This window comes from Ostrea edulis, chromosome 8 (assembly GCF_947568905.1).
Source record: "Ostrea edulis chromosome 8, xbOstEdul1.1, whole genome shotgun sequence".
In the NCBI taxonomy this organism is placed as follows: domain Eukaryota; kingdom Metazoa; phylum Mollusca; class Bivalvia; order Ostreida; family Ostreidae; genus Ostrea; species Ostrea edulis.
Genome location: NC_079171.1, coordinates 76031131 through 76052524, shown reverse-complemented (window position 1 = coordinate 76052524; position 21394 = coordinate 76031131). Strand labels below are relative to the sequence as shown.

The following is a 21394-nucleotide window of genomic DNA, read 5'->3' as shown; positions in this document are numbered from 1 at the left end:
TTAACAAAGTTATTTCCTTTAAATAATACATGCATGTTGTCTTTAATATTAATATAGGAAGTCTTTCTTTTGCAGTCAAATATACGGGTAAAGCAGTTGAACATTGTTTTTAAAATATAGTATTCACAGATAATATTGTTTCCATGAGAGATTAAATCTTGAAAATATTTTAAATCTCTAAATACACAATTGTTATCATATATCACCGGAGGAAATAAATTATATAGAAAAAATAAATCTAGAAATGGCATTAAACGATATTTATGAAAATAAGATGAAAGGCTAACTAGATAAAATATGGAGAAAAATGTTCATCTTATTTTTTTTAATCTTGAAAAAAAGCATCAACACAATAATGTAATTGAAAAAAATTGTAGAGGGTAATAACACATCATATACTAATAACGAAATCTTGGATTAGCTATGTGATTTTTATGAAATCCTTTAGTCTTCAGAAAAGCCTAACATGGATCAAATCAAGAATTACATCGCAGAAACGAATATTGAAAATAAACTAAACGATGTGGAAAAAATATATGCGAGAGTCTCCCAACTTTATCTGAATGCGTAGACGCATATTAAAAATATGAAAAACAATAAATCTCCAGGCACAGATTGTATACCAGTTTGATTTTTAAAAAAATTCTGGAATGATATTAAGTATTACTTCTTTAGTTCTTTGATAAAATCTTTTGAAAGTAAAGAGCCCCCAAAATCGCAGAGACTGTCAATAATAAGTCATATTTATAAAAAAGGTGAAACGTCAAATGTTAGAAATTATAGACCAATTAGTCTAACAAATTGCGATGATAAAATTCTTGCATTTCTTTTGGCTAAACTTTTACAAACAGTCATATCAAAAATTATAAATATAGACCAATTACCATATATTAAAGGCAGATATGTTGGGAATAATGCTGGACTAATTCAAAATATTTTTGACTACTGTGAAGATCATAATGAAGATGGCATTTTATTATTTCAAATTTCGAAAAAGCCTTTGATACCATAGAATGGAGTTTTATGATTGAAACCTTAAAAGCTTTAAATTTTGGAACAAATCTTTTTCAACTGGATTACAACCTTATACATTATCTAAAACTTGTAAAATGACTAGAGGTATTTGTCAAGGATGTCCAATATCAGTATTACTGTTCATTATCCCAGTAGATATGTTAAGCTCCAAGAATTATATCTTCTGACACAACGTATAGTTTTGAAATTGGAATTAACAAAGAGATAAAAATCATACAACATGCAAATGATTCCATAAGCCCCCTAAAGGACCTGCAATCAGTAAAACAAGTAATTAACACAGTAAAACAATTATCTGGAGTATCGGGTTCAAAGCTTAATCTAATAAAATCAGAATGTATATTGCTAGGTTTTTTTTTAAAAAAAAACACATGTGAAAAGATTGAAGATGTAATTGCAACAAATAATCCAGTTAAAGCACTTGGTATATTTATAGGACAAAACAACATATTGTCAAGAAAAGAATTGAATAGGAAAAATTAATCAATTATTAGCATACTCGATAACTGGGGAAAAAGAAATTTAACAATTTTTGGTAAAAAAAAAAAAGAAGAAATAATCAATAATCTCATTATTTCTAAATTGCAATACAATGCATCGATAATTCCCAATCCGCCTGATGAAATATTTAAGCAACTGTACAGAAAGATATTTAATTTCGTATGCAATAGCAGGGAAAGAATCAAAAGAAATACACTTATTGGAAAGGAATTGAAAGGTGGAATCAATATTAATGATGCTGAATCCAAGTTTTTCTCATTAAAAGCGTCTTGGATTGCACGTCTGCGAAGTCCAGTCTCTTTACATTTCTTGAACATAATTTTCAACAAGAAATCAATCGCTGAGATATATAATTAAAACAAACTTAAGAGATCCAAAAGAATATAAAATATGACATTTCTGTCATTGTTCTATAAAGAGGTAATTTGCACTGTTAACAAAACCAAAATGACTACTTCGGAAGAATTCTTATCTTTACCAATTTGGAAAAATAACCTATTTCAGTTCAAAAATCTTCCAATTTATTTTCCCAATTGAGTCAAGTCAGGAGTTGAATTTTCACAGTTGATAATCCTGACATTTGCACTTTAAAAAAGTAAGTTCTGATATAATAAAAGTTTACTTCCACTCTTACGCACACACTCCTTTTTTTTCATTTTTACCTTGATATGATTGATTGTATCTTGCTTAACGTCTCGCTCAAATATTTTTCAGACCTCACCAATATCGGTGAAGGGCTTCATTTTAAGAGGTTGTTAACCTGACACAATGCTGCTTTTGTACTGATTATTGATCATTGTACTTACAGAATACACAGAATTTTGGCTGAATTCCATTAAGTCCTTCGGCGGTGAGAATGCACCAGTACTACTTGTTTTGACACACACAGAAGGCAAATCAGTAGAGGTAAGATATAGAGGGCAAATCCGAAAATAACACGTACAGGGGAAAGTATAGAATTTAAAATGCATTTTACATTACCTGCAAACTTAGTTGCGACATTGTTAACGTGTTCGTTACGCAATCAGGACGCCTTTCTTTGATGTTCGATTGAGGCCATGCATCAACATAAGGTGTTACTGATGTATTGTAACTAGATTTAAAACTGAAATACCATATTTGTAATCATCATTGTTGTCCAGAAAATCTAGTGTGAGGCTAAACAAACAAAATAGATGGGTATTATCACTTGATTATATATATCTTGTTATACCTTCCGAACGAACTTCAGGGGGTATATAGGATTCACTCTGTCTGTCTGTCTGTCCGCCCGTCCGTCCGTCTGTCTGTCTGTGCAGATTCGTGTCCGGGCCATAACTTCTTTGTTCTTTGACATAGGCATACCATATTTGACACATGAGTGTATCACCATGAGACGATGTGTTGGATACCTTCATGACCTTGAACTGTGACCGCAAGGTCAAAATTGATTATAGGGTTTTGACATAGTCATACCATAAGACATGGGTGTATCACCCTGATACTATGTGTCATGTACATTCATGACCTCTTTATGACCTTGACCTTTGATCTCAAGGTCAAAATTATAGGTTTATGCCATGGATTTGTGTTCGGACTATATCTTCCATTTTCTTCTACAAAGGCATACCATATTTTGACACTCAGGAAAGAGGTAATTTATACCTATTAACAACACACTTTGGGAGATTGGGGTAAGCGGGGGGTATTCTTAGTGAGCATTGCTCACAGTACCTCTTGTTCTCAATATGATCAGGTTTTAAATTGAGGCGGGCTATTGACAAACAATTTTATGTTATGGATGTTTTAAAGATCAGCATTTCACAGATTTTATTTCTTAAAATGACCTTATTCACTAATGCAACCTGTCATTGGGGAAATTGCTGCGTGAAATACAAATAAAGACCATTCTTTGCACACTGTTTTTAGTACGGATTACTCCTTTTACCTGATCAACATATGACTCACGCCGAGTGTGAACATTCAAGAGGGGGTGTTTTTCCTCTTAGACACCCACATCCGGTATAATCAGGGTTCCGTGTTCGTTCTACACTTATTTGTGTATTCTTTATAGGAGTGATGTGATTGATCACTGTTCGTTATATATATCGTGATATATTGCATGTTTTACACACTCTCACGACTACACACTACGATCAACCAAATGAAATATGAGATTGTTTGTTATTTTCACCTTTTAATAAATCTGCTTCGTAGTTACAGCATACATTTCAACATTTGGAACTTCACAGTATTTACTGAGTCATACAATTCACTGTCAAATGTCGTTAGAGAATACACTAAGATGCAATACTTCACTTTAAAGGGACTGGTTCACATTTTTGATATAAAAAAATCATTTTTTATGTTAAACATTAAAAATATATGTATAACTCATTTGATGTTGACAGCCTTTTGAATGCAAGAATGAAACCAATATTTTATCCTTAAATCTGTATTATGTAAACAAAGACTCGAGTCTTTTTATGTAAACAAACAAACAAACAAGTGAAGTATTGATCTTGTAATATAAAGCATTTTAATTTTGCATAGTCACTAATTTTAACTTTTAGATGGCACCTTTTACCCCCATAGATGCTTGAAATGTAAACAAGAGGCCCAGGGGCCTTATAGGTCACCTGAGTATCATGTAACAACCTTCCAATGTTTGAATTAGGTTTGTGTTTAAATATAAGAATTTTACTTTTGGATGGAAGAAACATTGAATAGCTATGTGGTCATGAAGTACATGTGTCATTTTTATGTTCAATCAATAATCCTTTTTAAAAAACCTAGGTCTGAGACATCATAAAGAAAAGGGTTATTTACTCCTTAGATAAAACCAATATAAGATTTTCAAAGAATTTCTACATTTTCACTATATGACCAATAGAGCCCACCCTAACATAAGAACCACTGCCCCAGGGGCCATGAATTTCACAATTTTGGTAGAGGGCTCAACACTCATTATAATTATGCCCACAGTTTGGCTTCTTGATGTCCAGGAGTAAAGAAGAAGATTTTTTAAAATTACACTCATTTTGATGGTTTTTGCCCCACCCCTCAGGCCCCAGGGGGGCAGGGACCACGAATTTCACAATTTTTGTTCCCCTCCACCCACAGATGCTATATGCCAAAATTGGTTGAAATTGGTTCAGGGGTTTCAGAGAAGAAGCTGAAAATGTTCAAATGTTAACGCACGACGAACGACGACGGACAAAAACAGAAGATTTTCAAAGAAATATTGCATTTTCACTATATAATCAATCAGCCCTGCCTTTGCACCAGAACCCCTGACCCAGGGGCCATAAATTTCAGTTTTGAAAGAAGCATCCTTGATCATCATTATCATACTATTAGTTTGTCTACTTAATACCCAGCAGCAGAGGAGAAGATTTTCAAAGAAATAAAATGCATTTTCACTATATGATCAATAGGGCCCCACCATAATACTAGAACCCCTGACCCAGGGGCCATGAATTTCACAATTTTGAAAGAGGCCTCCTTGTTCATCATAACCATGCTATTGGTTTTTCTACTTAATACCCAAGGACAGAGAAGATTTTCAAAGAAATAATGCATTTTCACTATATGACTTATAGAGCCCCACCCTAGCACCAGAACCCCTGATCCAGGGGCCATGAATTTCACAATTTTTAAAGAGGCATCCTTGCACATCATTACCATGCTATTAGTTTGTCTACTTAATACCCAGAGACAGAGAAGAAGATTTTCAAAAAATTTCTACATTTTCACTATATGACCAATAAAGCCCCACCCTAACACACCAGAACCCCTGATCCAGCTGCCATGAATTTCACAATTTTGGTAGAGGGCTCAACGCTCATTATAATTATGCCCACAGTTTGGCTTCTTGATGTCCAGGAGTAAAGAAGAAGATTTTTTAAAATTACACTCATTTTGATGGTTTTTGCCCCACCCCTCAGGCCCCAGGGGGACAGGGACCACGAATTTCACAATTTTTGTTCCCCTCCACCCACAGATGCTATATGCCAAAATTGGTTGAAATTGGTGCAGGGGTTTCAGAGAAGAAGCTGAAAATGTTCAAATGTTAACGCACGACGAACGACGACGGACAAAAACAGATAGCAATAGGTCACCTGAATGATTCAGGTGACCTAAAAATAGAATAAACTTAGATCGATATCCATTACTTTTGAAAATTTTGTAAACAATAGCATACCGCGATTTTTGTTTACAAATCAAATAACAAACTCTCTAAAATGAGCTTCTGTGATAATACATAACCTTAATTTTAATGTGAAATCTTTCAAACACATTAGACAGTAGACTTTGATCATTAATATTGAAAAACAAAATTGTTGGGAAAACCCATCGTCGGACACCTATGGTCGGTCGCTCTACGATTACCTAACGTGGGTCAGAAGACCAGTATTTTCGCTAGATGATGTGTCTCGGCTTCTATATGCGATTGGTCGCTTTACCATTTCTTATTGTGATATTCAACCAATGAAAAAGCCCCTTATTTCCACTCCTCGGTAGCATAGAAAACACGCTTTCGAAGCCAAGATTTTGACTACGTTTAAGTTGGACAAGTTACAAAACTTTCGGAGAGATGCTTTATCTGCATTATTGAAGCGGAGGTGTATTTGTGTCTATAAAGACAGGCGAGCCTGTGTTACCAATCATTTACTATCGTACCGTACGAGTCTATGTACAGGTCTACATGTATTATTGAAAGTACAAATACAAGTTATAGAGTACATGGAACATGCATACAATATATACATAAATGAGTTAATCCTTGGAGGCGTCCTAAAAATTGCGCCTGGAGGTGTCCTAAAAATTGCGCCTTCGAAGATACCACCAGATAAGATTGCAAATAGATACAAAATCAAAACTACAAACCTTGATAGTAATAATATGCAACTCTATATAAAAGAAACAGTATTCACAAAGAGTGGGTGGTGGGTTTTATTTTCACAGCACAAAAACAGGCTTTGAAAAGTTTACGATAGAGAAGCTGAAATCATCCAGTTTATCATAAAGTATCAAACTGTTGAGTTTGTCTTTAGTATCTGTTTTCAATAAAATATGTAGGAGTTATGAGATTGATCACTGTTCGTTATCTTCACCTTGCATGAAGATACGGGACAGTGATCAATTTCATAACTCTTTTGAGCAATACAAATTAGAGAGTTGGGCAAACACAAACCCTGGATATACCAGAGGTGGCATCAGGTGCCTAAGAGGAATAAAAATCCCCTGTTGATCGGACACACCCGCCGGAACTACTTTCTTTTGGAATGTTGGGGATTCCTCTGTGTGCTTCATATTTTTAGGTCATCTGAGTAAACTCAATTCCAGTTCCACTTTAAAAATTTCCAGCAATTTTCTCTCAACAGGACTTATCTCAATCTCATCCTTTTAAAACTACATTCTTCGGTCCACAAGAAACTAGTTTCCTCAACACTAAACGTGGAAGCCGCCATTAACGAAATTAGTTGGAAGTTTTTCAAGTTGTGTATTCACAAATTACTACGCCAATCTCGAAATCACATAGAATGTAGTCCCAGGAATAATTGTTAATTCAACTCGAATCATAACATGAGCTACGAGCAATGATGCAGTTTTCCGCATTTGTTTAGCTCACCTGAGCCAAAGACTCAAGTGATCTTTTCTGATCAAAATTTGTCCTATGTCTGTCGTCGGCGTCGTTGTAAACTTTTCACATTTTCATCTTCCTTTCCTGAACCACTGGGTCAAATTCAACCAAACTTGGCCAAAAGCATCCTTGGGTGAAGGGCTTTCAAGTTTGTTCATATCAATGGTCATGCCCATTTCAAAGGAGAGACAAAAGCAAATTTGGGGTAGGGTCATTTAAAAATCTTCTTAAGGAAGTTAGCTCCTAAGCTTTTGAGCACAACTGCGCAGGATGCTACAACTAGGTATTTACTGGTTCAATACTGATCCCATTGGTGCAAACATATTGCACATCTATTACTAAAACCTATCCAGTTAAAAAATGTGTAAAATCAAATTTTCAAAGGGTTTTACGGGGTCTATATTTTGTGTCGGAAGGATTGATTAATCAAAAAGTTTTAAATCTGCGTGGTATCTTCTATTTTTATACTCCTATACGTGTATTTCAGCTTTTTAATTTATGATACAAGTAGCTGAGACTTGGAACTAGTTCAAATGTTGTAATTCATTAATTTTGTCGATATATTTTTCCTAATAGAACACCGATTTTTAAAGAAATTTAAATTGATTTACTCAAAAATTTGTATAAATAAAATTCAGTATTTGCGCCAATAATTTAAAACTTAGGTCTCCAATCCCCACTTTTTCTAGTTGCATTTTAAATTTTAAGACAAGACCACAAAGATTATGTGAAATTTTAGAAATTGACATTACTCCTAATGTGTCCTTTAAACCCTCAAATATCATAATTTCTTTCGTATTTCAAGTGCAAAAAGGTAATTATTTATTTCCATTACTAGTATTAAACTTTTTCGTGAAAATACGAGTTAGAATAGATCCTCAGTACCCCTTGCTTGTTGTAAGAGGCGACTAAATGGGGCGGTCCTTCGAATGAGGCAGCAAAAACCGAGGCCCCGTGTCAAAGCGTGGCACGATAAAGATCCCTCCCTGCTCAATGGCCATAAGGGCGGAAAATAGGCGTAAATTTTGCAGCCCTCCACCGGCAGTGGTGACGTCTCAATATGAGTGAAATATTCTCGAGAAGGACGTTAAACAATATTCAATCAATCAATCAATTTATCTGTAGTGTTAGAAGATCATTATGAATCTATTTTATGTAATAATTAATTTGTGTTGCTTATGTTGTATAGATACTAACAGACAAATCAAGTTAAATTGAATAAATTTTAAGTGCAAAAAGGTCATGTTTATAACACTGTAGCTGAATTACAAGCGTTGCGACCCCAGTTTTTCTTTTTAATTTCCTAATTCTCTTTTAATGTAGAAAATCAAAAATATACTTCCTCAAAAATTGACATTATTTCAAATTTCAGGTACGAACCTCTAAGAAACACTGGGTCAGAGGAGCTGACATTTATCTGAAAGCTTCCTGACATAGTGCAGATTGAAGTTTGCTCAAATCATGTCCCCAGGGGTAGGATGGGGCCACAAAAAGGGATCAAAGTTTTACGTAGAAATATATAGGGGGAATCTTTAAAAAGCTTCCTTCGCAAGAACCAATGAACCAGAAAAGCTGAGATTTATATGAAAGCTTCCTAACATAGTGCAGATTTAAGTTTGTTCAAATCATGGCCCCCGGGGGTAGGATAGGGCTACAATAGAGGATCAAAGTTTTACATACAAATATATAGGGAAAGTCATTAAATATATTTTCAAGAACCACTGAGCCAGAAAGGCGGATTTTCACATGAAAGCTTTCTTACATAGTGCAGATTCAAGTTTGTTCAAATAATTACCCCGGGGGTAGGATGGGACCACAATAGGGGATAACATTTTTACAAAGAAATATATAGGGAAAATCTTTAAAAATCTTCCTTCTCAAGAACCACTGGCGAGAAGAGCTGAGATTTACATAAATGCTTCCTGACATAATGCAGATTCAAATTTGTTCAAATCATGGCCTCCGGGTATAGGTTTGGTCCACAAAAGGGGATCAAAGTTTTAAATAGAAATATATAGAGAAAATCTTCATCTCAAGAACCATTAGGCCAAAGAAATTGACATTTACATGAAAGCTTTCTGACATAATGCAGATTCAAGTTTGTAAAAATCATGTCCTCCAGGGGTAGTTTAGGGCCACAATAGGAACTAAGCTTTTACATGCAAATATATATGTGGAAAGTCTTCATGACTCAAGTGAGCGATGTGGCCCATGGACCTCTTGTTATGTATACCTCCATCCAAAGAAGAAAAAATATCAAAAAATTAAAATGTATTTATAATAAGAATGACTTTTCTAGTACAATCATGAAAGACAAAGATATAATCATTATTGTCATCTTTCTGTTAAAGAAAGAAACATAATATCTAGAACAATCTAGGTCATAGGCGTCAATCGAGTGCAAGTAGTACACAACATGAGGCATGTATAATTCAAAATATGTAAAACTTTGTCTGTATCTGATGATAAATCGGTAGTAGTAAACTATTCTCAAAGAAGGTAAATCAAGTAATTAAACAATCTTTGTGACTCAGGCTACCGTAAGGTCTATGGACTACAATGACAGATGAAGATAGGAGATGTACATAATGTAGCTTATATATTAAACATGTAGAAATATAGATGTCCGAATTAAAGCATGAAAAACATTTTTCATAAGAACATCCACCAGTTTACAATGGTTTTTTTTTTATTTTTTGACTTTTTATTCACAAGTGGCTTTAATCACATACTGTTTAATTACTATCTTTGATTATTCATTTAGGAATTAAAAGACTTTTATAATGCTTATCATTTTAGGATGTAAAAAACTTCAAGGAAGGTTTTTGGGAATCATTGTCAGATGAAGTTAAACATTGGCTCCATAAGTCTACAGATGGGAATATGTTTGAATTTGGATTAAAGGAAATGGATGAATCGTCTAAGAAGTCGCTGCAGTCACTGAAGACATCGATGGTGGATATAGTTTCACGAAAACTGAATGCAGAGTTGGAGTTGCCTTCATCGTGGGCACTGTTTGAATATTTCTTAAAAGGAAAGGAAGATCCAATCCTGTCAATAGAGGATGTCAGGAAAATAAACATGGAACGACCAGAAGAATACCGATTAGGTAATGCATCAGAGAATGCACAGAAAGAAATATCTGACTTTTTGTCTTTTCTGCATGGGCACGGGTTTCTCTTATATTTTGACGAAGATATTTTGAACACACGCATTATTCTTCGCATGCAGTGGTTTTCTGACGCTTTCAGTAAGCTTATTACGGACAAACCAGCAGAATGCAGCACAATATATATCAAGGAATGGAAACGCTTTGATAAGACGGGGGAATTGAAGAATGAACTAGTTGAGGCCATTTGGAAAGACGAGCAATATTCAAAACACAAAATAGAGCTCATGGCATACATGGCAAAACTGAAGATGTTGGTCGATGTCGGTAGCTTAGGAAAAGACATTTCATGGTATGTCCCCTGTATGAACAAAAAGCCGTTCCAGCAACATATCCTTGAAGGGAATTGGGAGTACACGTCTATCTTGTCTTTTCGGTTGAATTCATTTGCTTTGTTTGAATATTTCCGGCTGGTAGCTTATTGTATGAGTAAATGGAGTGTCGAAACAGACAAGGACGATCTATGTCTTTACCATACGGCAGCAATGTTTGAAAACAAAAATCACACTGTTCTTCTTGGAATCCATGGGAACGACATCCAGGTACAAGTCAGGCGGATCCAAGACTTGGATTCCGAGGTATCTATCGAAACTGGAAAATATGTTCAGAATGCTCTAGATGAACTGACAAAGACGTTTAACGAAGGAAAAACATGAGAGAGGATATAAATGTTTGAACATTTTTTGTAATGACAAAGATCAGACATTTATTCCAGCAAGGAATTTTACCGAAATAAAAGGCAACTCACTCCAGTGTTGTTGTCCAATTGAAGAGAAACATCAAGTTGATGTTAAAAAAACGGTGGGATACTGGGAACAGGTACGTAGCAACTCTCAACACGTTTGAAATCACCGATATTATAGGTATTCAGCAGTATTCAATGTAAGCATGAAAGGTGAAGATAATGAACAGTGATCAATAACTCGTATAACTCCCATAAGGAATACTAAATAAAGAGTTTAGCAAACACAAACCCCTGAACATACCCGAGGTGTAGTCAAGTCCCAGGAGGAGTAAGCATCCTGTTCACTGCCCACATCCACCTTGATCCCCATGCCTTCATTAGGTAAACAGAGTTATCCGTAGTCAAAATCAGTATGTCAAGAACAGTTTATAGTCCCTGAAACGTTCTTCTTTCCCAAGCGAACGTTGAACGCACGCAAAGCGAATAGTGAACGCAATTTGGTGAACGGTGAGTGCACGGTGAACGATGAAAGCTTTGGTATATTTCAGATTTTTTCCTTGGATTATACTTGCTTCATATTCAGGTAGAGAATATATCCATGAATACATCTGTTTGTGCATTTTTGTACAAGTACCGGATGTATATTTCTCATGAAAATGATCGTAAATTTCACTTAAATACAATCGTGCACAAATAAAAGAAAATTTCATATGTACATTGCTTACAGTATTGCATATAGAGATACAAGTATACATGAAAAATACAAACATAGATTTTATGATATTTAGAATTATTAACGTTTTCATAAACCGTGAATATTGGTGCGTTATCTCGGTATACTACACGTAATTATATATTTTGACTTAAGATGCATATTATTTTATCTTAATTAATACAAGATGTGAAATAAAGATAGCCTAGTAATTAGCGCCAATAATTTACAGGTGTACATGAATGACTTCAAAATTTACGAGCGCGGTCGTTTGGATTACACGCAATTAAAAAACATCCCCTAAAGGAGTCAAGATAAATGCGTTAAACAACCAACACGGGTAGAACAGGTACCTCGTGTTGACACCTGAACGCTTTTAAAATTATAATAGAAAAGGTTTATTCCCACGTAGATTTTGCGTAATTCACTTTACTGTAAATACATGTACAGTATGTCGACCTGAGAATATAATCCAAGAATTAATGTACGTATGTACAAACTAAATAGTGGGACTACGAATTTACATCTAGATGGTGCAATGTTTGTATATTTTTGCTGCATATAAAACTGTTTCTTTTACTGAACTATACGTATATCATATGTGGGGCAGAAATATTTCATCTTTATATTAGAGAAAAACGATTTAAAGGTTACAAATTTGGGGAAAGGAGTAAATACATTCATTAACAATGTCTCTCATAAACATAGGCGTAAAATAATCAGAAATACTTGTCAAACCAATTTGACATTCGGGCAGGGATGTGCATTGAAATGTACAGTGTAGCATCGTTTTTAGGTGACCTACTGCAATTGGTTGTCGTCGTGCGACGTGCGTCGTGCGTTAACAATGAACATTTTTAACTTCTTCTTGATAACTACCAGTCCAATTCTTTTCATATTTGGCATGAATCATATTTGGGACAAGGGAGACATAAATTGTAAATTTCAGGATTCCAGTACCCCTAGGGGCATAGCGGCGGGGCAAAAACTGCCCAACATTGACCAATTTTCAAAAATCTTCTTCTCTATAACCGCACATGTGTAAGAAAAACTAAATGCCTAGTGATGTAGCGCAGGAAAGCCCCCACCATAATTGTAAATTTCATGATCCTCGGAGTAGGGGTTTTGACCTCAGGGCGGGGCCAAAGTTACTATATAGTGTTTATGTGTAAAACACTTAAATGACATCTTCTTTAGTGTTATTGATACTAAATTGAAACTAAATGAATATTTAGAAAGAGCAGGTAGTCCTTTATCAAAATTGTAAATTTCATAATTCCCGGGGAAGAGGTTCTGACCCCAGGGTGGGGCCAAACTTACTATATAGTGTTTGTGTATAACACTTAGATAACATCTTCTATAGTGTTATTGATACTAAATTGAAATACTAAATTGAAACTAAGTGGATATGTAGAAAGAACAGATAGAAAGAGCAATTGTAAGATTGATGATCCTCGGGGTAGGGGTTCTGTAAGTTTGCTGATAACGATCTAGTTCGTCAATACAACCTCGCATTGGGTCAAATGCTGTCTGACGTGTTTCATACCGATTGTTAAGCCGTTCTTGGCACACTGATTTGACTGCGGATAACTCCGTTTACCTGATCAGGATATGGGGCTCACGGCGGGTGTGACCGGTCAACAGGGGATGCTTACTCCTCCTAGGCACCTGATCCCACCTGTGGTGTGTCCAGGGGTCCGTGTTTGCCCAACTATCTATTTTGTATTGCTTGTAGGAGTTATGAGATTGATCACTGTTCGTTATCTTCACCTTGCATTGTATGCAATCTAAATGCATACATAGGAATAGCAGAAAAGGATGCATAAAAAATGGTGATTTTACACATCCTGTTCTATACTGTTGCTGAACATTAGAATTTAGCTTAGATATTTAGAACAGTATTTTTTTCCTTCTGGATTCCATAGCCCTTTGGAGTAGTGGACCTCTTGTTTTAAGTAAGAGAGGGGAGGGAGTAAGAAAAATAATAAACTTATTAGAATTATTGTCAAGTGAAACAAAATAAAATAGGATAAGTTGTGCTTTTGACCAAACATGAAAATGATGATTCGGGTGGGGACGAGGTATTTATTAACTGAAACCGCCTCATTTTGATACACGTACCAGCGCTCGTTGTTTGTTCTTCGCTAGATGTATAAGGGTTAAGTTTATAACTGAAGGCTCTTGCATTTTTCTTTCATTCATAACTTCTCCCACTTGTTTAACCAAAGACTCGTGTTTTATAATGATAACAACAATGATTTATTCTATTTTTTGATATTGATGAGTGATATGCAGTTTGCCTTGAATTTTCGCAGGTGATAATCCTGATATTTGTACATTATAAATAAAATTTCTGATATAATAAGAACGTGTACTTTATCACTTATGCACACGTTCCTTTCTTTTCATTCTTGCCTTCCCATGGTTATCCGGGTTAGAATAGGTTCTCAGTACCCCTTGCTTGTCTTAAGAGGTGACTAAATGGGGCGGTCCTTTGGATGAGACCGCAAAAACCGAGGTTCCATGTCACAGCAGGTGTGGCACGATAAAGATCCCTCCCTGCTCAATGTCCCTAAGCGCCGAGCATAGGCCTACATTTTGCAGCCCTTCACCGGCAGTGGTGACGTCTCCGTATGAGTGAAATGTTCTCGAGAGGGACGTTAAACAATATTTGATCAATCAATCATTTTTGCCTTGCTATGAAAATCGATCCTTTGACTTTGGTGTTCCGAATGACATTGAACGGTGAACGCATGATGTACGCTTTGTGAACGGTGAACGCACCGTGCGTCAGCGCAAAACTGAAAACGGAGAGCGCACGGGAAGCGAACGGAAAAATGGGAAAGTAGACCGTTTCAGGGACTGTAACAATGATTATGAAACATGTCGGCCAGCATTTGACCCAATGATAAATGTGGGTTGTATTGGCATACTAGATCGTTATAACGACCATGAAATTTGCGAAATGCTGACTTCAAACGAATCAATGAAACCCGTGTAACCTCAACTTGTTTGTCAGTAGCATGCTCGATTTAAAAACTGATCATATACAGAACAAGTTCTTGTGTATTGAATCAGTAGAGGTAGATAAACACCATATCCAGGTAATAATGAAATATTGCTACATAAATATGGGAAGTTGATGATGTAGAAGGTGAAAATTATCTCGATTGTCCTAAAGCTGAGTTATTAGTTTTTCCAACGTTTGAAGTTTCTACTTCACAGCTGTCAATATTTTCGTGAGGAGCAAAGATAGGGGTTTGGTAGAACATTCTGATTTCAAACGAGACTGTTGGAATCCCTGCACCATCAACTTGTTTGTCAGTAGCCTGCTTCAATTTAAAGACTAACCAAACGCAGAACAAGCTCTTGCGTAGCGAATCAGTTGAGAGATATAAACAACATATGCAGGTGATAATGGAATATTGCTACATTGATATGATGTTCTTTTATTGTTTGTTAGTTGGGTCACCATTACTGTTCATAGCCCTCCTGAATGAAGGTGAAGGTCACCAACTCGCATAAAATAACATATGGCCTTCCTGTAATAAAACACACTTCAAGGTGAAGGATTTAAATTCATTGATTGAATAAAAAATTAGTAAATTGAAGAGATTCGGTGTAAAGTTACATTCAGACTTTAGTGGGGGAACATTAGAATGGCTACAGTTGTGAATTTGTAGAACAGTCCAGTATAGGTTGACTTCTCTCTGTGATATCAAGTTAAACACTCCACTACTTTGGAATGTAGGAGTTGTGGCTTGTGTTGATTTCTCAATTTTATTTTATTTATTGTAGTAGTGTAACTGTTTTAAAATTGATGCATTGATCTCATGGGAAATAATTGTTAATTATGTTTTAATATACAGTGTCCTCAATCCAGGAAGAAGAAGTTAGAGAACTCGACAGATTCACAGGTATATTAGCATACATATTGCAAACGATTGGGCTTACTTGAACTTTTTACGTCAAATGAGTTTATTAAGTGACCTATTGCATTTGGTCGTTTTCCATTTTTCGTCGAAGGTTTCCCATTTTTAACTTCTTGATAACTACTCCAAAAATTCTGATCAAATTTAGTGTGAAAGGAAGCTCAATTATAAATTGCATGACCTTGCACTTTAGGGAACATAGGGGTAAACAAAATATTATTCCTAAAATAAGATTTCAGATTTCATGAGCCTTAGTTTCTAGGAAGAGACCAAAATTCTATCGTTTTAATACCAGGTTGCCCATCCTCTCCCAAAATTACCAGAGGGAATCCCCCTTTTTGACATTTGAACGAATCGGTCGCATGGCCCGAAATTCATATATTTCAAAGTTCTTGCATTGAAACGCGTTATTGATTGAGTGATTGTATATTGTTTAATATCCGTATTGCAAGTTTTCGCTCATATAGCGATGTCACCATTGCCGGTGAAGGGCTACAAATGTTAGGTCTATGCAAGGTGAAGATAACGAACAGTGATCAATCTCATAACTCCTATAAGCAATACAAAATAGACAGTCGGGCAAACACGGACCCCTCGACACACCAGGAGTGGGATCAGGTACTTTTCGCTCATTGCCTTTGGGAAGAAATCCAAAAATATGGTTAGGTCAGTTAAAAATCTTCACCTCAAGAACCGCTGAGCCAGAAGAGCTGAAATTTACATGAAAGCTTCCTGACATAGTGCACATTAAATCATGGCCCCGGGGGTTGGATGGGGTCACGATAGGGGATCAAAGTTTTACATACAAATATATAGGGAAAATGTTTAAAAATCATTTTCTCAAGAGCCAGAAAAGCTGATAGACACGAAATCTTCCTGACATAGTGCAAATTCAAGTTTGTCAAAATAATGGCCACAACAGGGGATCAAATTTATAGGGAAAATCTTTAAAATCTTCTTCTCAAGAACCACTGAGCCTGAAAAGCTGAACTTTATATGAAAGTTTCCCGACATAGTGCAAATTCAAGTTTGTTTAAACAATGGTCCCATGTGGTAGGATGTGGCCTAAAATGGGTATCAAAGTTTTACATACAAATATATGGGGAAAATCTTTACAAATCTTCTTCTCAAGAAAAACTAAACCAGAAAAGCTGAAATTTACATGAAAGCTTCCTTACATAGTTGTTAAAAGTATGACTCCCGGGAGTAGGATGGGGCCACAATAGGGGATCAAATTTTTAGATCTTCTTCTCCAGAACCATTGAGGCAGAAGAGCCGATATTTACATGGAATCTTCCTGACGATATAGTACACATTTAATTTGCTATGGGGGTAGGATGGGGCCATAATAGAGGATCAAATTTTTCATACAAAAATATAGGGAAAATTTTCAAAAATCTTCTCAACAACCACGAAACAAGGAGAACTGAAAGTTACATGAAAGCTTCCTGACATAGTGCAAATTTAAGTTTGCTATTAATCATTAATAACAAACTTAAATTTTGATTAAATATCACAAACATCATATCATTAATAATTTAATAATCAAAATTTATTTTGTTAACCCTACCATTATGAAAAAGAAAGGCAAGTATTTTTCTACATTTCTCCATAGACAACATTATGGATGAAGTCTTACAGCTAAACTGACGATAATGAATATAATGTTTTATCCGAACCAAGAGTGATGTTCCTTGCCAAATTAAAATATTTGATATTTTGTTCAGATGACCAATGAATGGACTCTGGTCTTCTTTGTTATATTATGTATGCAGTGTTCAAACAAATGAATCAGTATAGGCATTTCAATGTTAAGCGTCACAGATCTTTCACGATCAACCACAAGTCATTTTGCGAACTTTTGATTACCGGTACTTTTTTGGTTTTAAAAATGTATTTCAAATAGTCATTGCAAACTGTTTGAGTATTTGTCACAATGATTTCAAATTGCATTTTGTTTACTTCAAGGCAAAGACAAAGTTTGCAAACCATGGGCAGACATATCCTTTTTCCAAAAATGGGCCTCAAATAGATGTGATGACAAGTCGCATTAAAGCCGAAGTCAGCGAAAGTGTTGGACTCATTTTTGTTGCCGAAAAGGAAGGAATAGGGAGAGGAACAGGGTTCCGCGTGGGAAACAAATACATCATGACATGTCTGCACGTGGTCAAGGACATCATTGAAGGTTTGTATGTAGGGTTGGAAAATTTATAACTCACAAGAGAAGTTTTGGGAATGGTTTATAGAAATGATACTTCTCTATTTGCTGATCCCATGTCATGTAATTATTCCAATTTCGCATTTGAGTGTCAAGTATTGAAGAATTGCAATCTGTACAACAGTCGTAAGTTAGATACATCCCTTCATTTAAATGTCCCCACTACAAAGTGATCAAGGATATTATTGATTCAGAAGAAACTTTTATAAAGTAGTATTTATTTTATGGCTGTTAAAACTTATAAAGCATTGTTGTTGAGTTCTTCATTGTACTAAATGCGTGTAATATACCATCTGAATACCAACGTCAATGTTATACTTTGATGGATTTCCAACATTTTACTTTACTGCAGGTGGGAGCATTCGTGTCGTACCAACACATCTAGTTTGAAATATGAAACGTTATATTTTCCCTCACTTGATAAACGAAATATCAGTCCTCTATTTAAAAGCTTTGTGCGGCGTCCGCCTGACATATTTGAACATTTTACATTTTTTCTTACTTTTTCTGCAGAACCAATTGACCATTTTTAATTAAACTTATCACAAAGCATCCTTAGGTAAAGGGAATTCTTTTTTCTTTTTTTCAAAGGAAACGACTTGTGCTGTTTTAAATGGGGTAAATAAGAAATGGTGAGAAGAAATATGCAGTTAACTCTGGATTGCTGTCTGCATTTCAACTGGCATATTTTAAAAAGCTTTGTATTTTAGCTAAAGAGGTTTTAATGCAAAGTAGAATTCATTAGTAATTTATTATCAACTTTATTACCAGTGTTAATTGATTGCTCTTAATTACAACTTCTTTCGATTAAGGAGTAGAAAAATCTGTTCCTTGATAGCGGGTTTTAAAACGTCATATACTTCAAAATGCTCATTGTAATGAATAAACAAACACTTAATTTATCAAATTACTTAATATCATTGAGCAAAAAAATGGCTAATCTTCATTTTTCTTAATCTAACCTCGATTGCAACTGTTCCAAGAATGAATTTTTTTTTTGCCTTTTTTGATATGTAAAAGTATGAGTTTAAAGAAAACACCATGTCTTTAAATAAGAACATTCGAGAAACTATCGACATATAGAAAACTTAGTGAAATTTTCATAGAAAAAGTTAAACGTGCCAAACTTTTAGGTGTTTACATCGATGAATGTCATACGTGGTCTTATCACGCAGATCCCTTGTGCAAAGAAAAAAACTTAGTCAGAAACTAGGTGTTCTAAAGAGACACTACAGCTCATTTTCCATATCTTAATGTAGAGGGTTTCTACAGCCCAGTAGCTAGGTACTTCACTACTAGCTTGAAAATATGGATGTATATTTAACTGCTGTGAGAAAATTGAGAAATTCATTTCAAAATGGAAGGATTATCTCCCTCATGCATAGCTCATATCCTTAGACGAATTTGAATCCACTTTTTGGCACCCTGTTTTTCCCTAAAATACATGTAGCTCTAGCAAGTTTATTGTTATTTCGGATTTCAAACTTTTCGGTTGAACATCACTGAAGAGACATTATTCGTCGAAATGCGCATCTGGTGCATCAAAATTGGTACCGTATAAGTTTTACTGTATTGATAAAATGATAAAAATCTTATCGATACTGATAATTTTGAACAATTTGGATGCATCAATTTGCTCACAAGTGCGCTTTGAAGATCGTCCGGAATTGAAAGGTTTCTTCATGTTGACTAAGACTGTTGAATGCTTATTTACATCACATGATTATGAATGACAGCAAAGGTGTTGTGTAGAAAATTATTTAAATACCCTTTTAAGGGGCTCCACACTCACCTTTCAGGTATGAGATTATTTCCTGCTCCTTATAATAAGCAATTATAAATCCTTATTTAAACAGAACTCCTTCCATGTTTTTACAACTAACACGTGCTGTGTTCAGATTAAAATATCACTTACTTTTAAAGCAACGTCTTCGTGGCTACTAGTCACAATAACAGATTAAGAGGGGACCAGGACCCCCTCCCTTTTAACGCCACAATGTGTGAGTAAACTCCAGATATTGCACCCAGAATGGTTTATTACTTTGGCTAATATTTGACTTTCACGTCTCCTTTTCGAAAATCCTACATCAGCCACTGAGTCCTCCATGCGTTTCTCCTAGCTCTGTTTTCCACCGGTCATACTGATCCCAAAGTAAATTTTATTTCACGTATGAGTTTTTTCTCATTCTATTTCTACCCCTTTTCTCACAGAATCTCTCAAAATTCTGGATCTATCCACTACACTCTCTCTCACTAGACGACATACTGTACGGGTTACTGTCTATGCGCATGCGTCAGAAAACCGAAAGGGGAGACTCGATATTTTTTGTATAGGCCATCAAAATTTAAAAGTGTCAATTTTTACGTTAAAACGAGAATTTTAACTCTAGATAAGTGTTATTTTTTCAAAGTTCATACATTCATATATGCAACAGAAATTGAGAGAGCGCTGGGGAAATTATCATCTCATGATGTTTACGCAAAATGGGCTGTAGTGTAGATTGAATACTGTTATGTCAAAGGAAGGACTACTCAAAATTCACAATACCATAGTTTTTCCTCATTTTAAATATTGGTGTATAGTACGGCATGACGCCAAGAACACGACAAGTATTGATAGGCTTTTTAAATTACAGAAGAGAGCAGCAAGGATCATTTTAAACGTCAAAGTACCTCATGCAGTGTCAACTTTTGTATGTAATCAAAGAACTAAGTTCATTAGGTATCATATTTGGCCCCCTGAATTATTCAAAGTTGAATCAAAACCTTACATTGAAAAATAATGACGGAGATACACTTGTCTCAAAAATAAGCCGAAACTTTGAAAAATGTGTCGCATTTCTAATTAATTGAGGTAGTCTAAATACGCACAGAACACATAAATGAAATCCCTGTCATTAATTTTAAGATGTATTTTATTTTCAGTTTTCAAAGATGAATGCCGCATCGACTGTAGAAAAATAGAGATACGATTTGGAATGGTGGATCCTCGGGCAACAATCATCGATCAACAAACTGTGTTTTACTTTGAACCAACACTTTGTCAGCACAAAGAATTTGATCTTGCAATTTTGGAACTGAAACATGAAGTTGGTAAATCATTTCCGCGGCAGTTAACTTTGTCTGGGAGTTTAAATTTACCTTTACCTGTTCATCTCATTGGTCATCCCGGTGGGGTGGAGATGAAGGAGGATAGCGGGGTGAATCTGTATGACATCCAACCAAATAATGATGTGGACAAATACATTAACGAGTTAAGTCAGTGGAGCATGATTAGTTTACCTGGGAACAAGGACTACTATTCTGTACTCAGAGATCATCCCAGAAAAATTCTATTCTCCACAACGTTTGATGAAGGATCCTCAGGAGCCCCCGGCATTATGATCCAGCATTACAAACCGTATGTCGTTGTCATGGTAAGTGGAGCTGTTCCTGATTGCCACTACAAAAATGTTTGTCTAGTACAACATGAAGAAAGAATTGAATTTGGATACGCCATGAAAGATATAGGTGAAG

General features: G+C 35.4%; 1 pseudogene; it reads left to right on the top strand.

Moving 5' to 3' along the window:
* LOC125667386 (uncharacterized) overlaps positions 1-21394 on the top strand; it is a 115268-nt pseudogene that overhangs the window by 58428 nt on the left and 35446 nt on the right.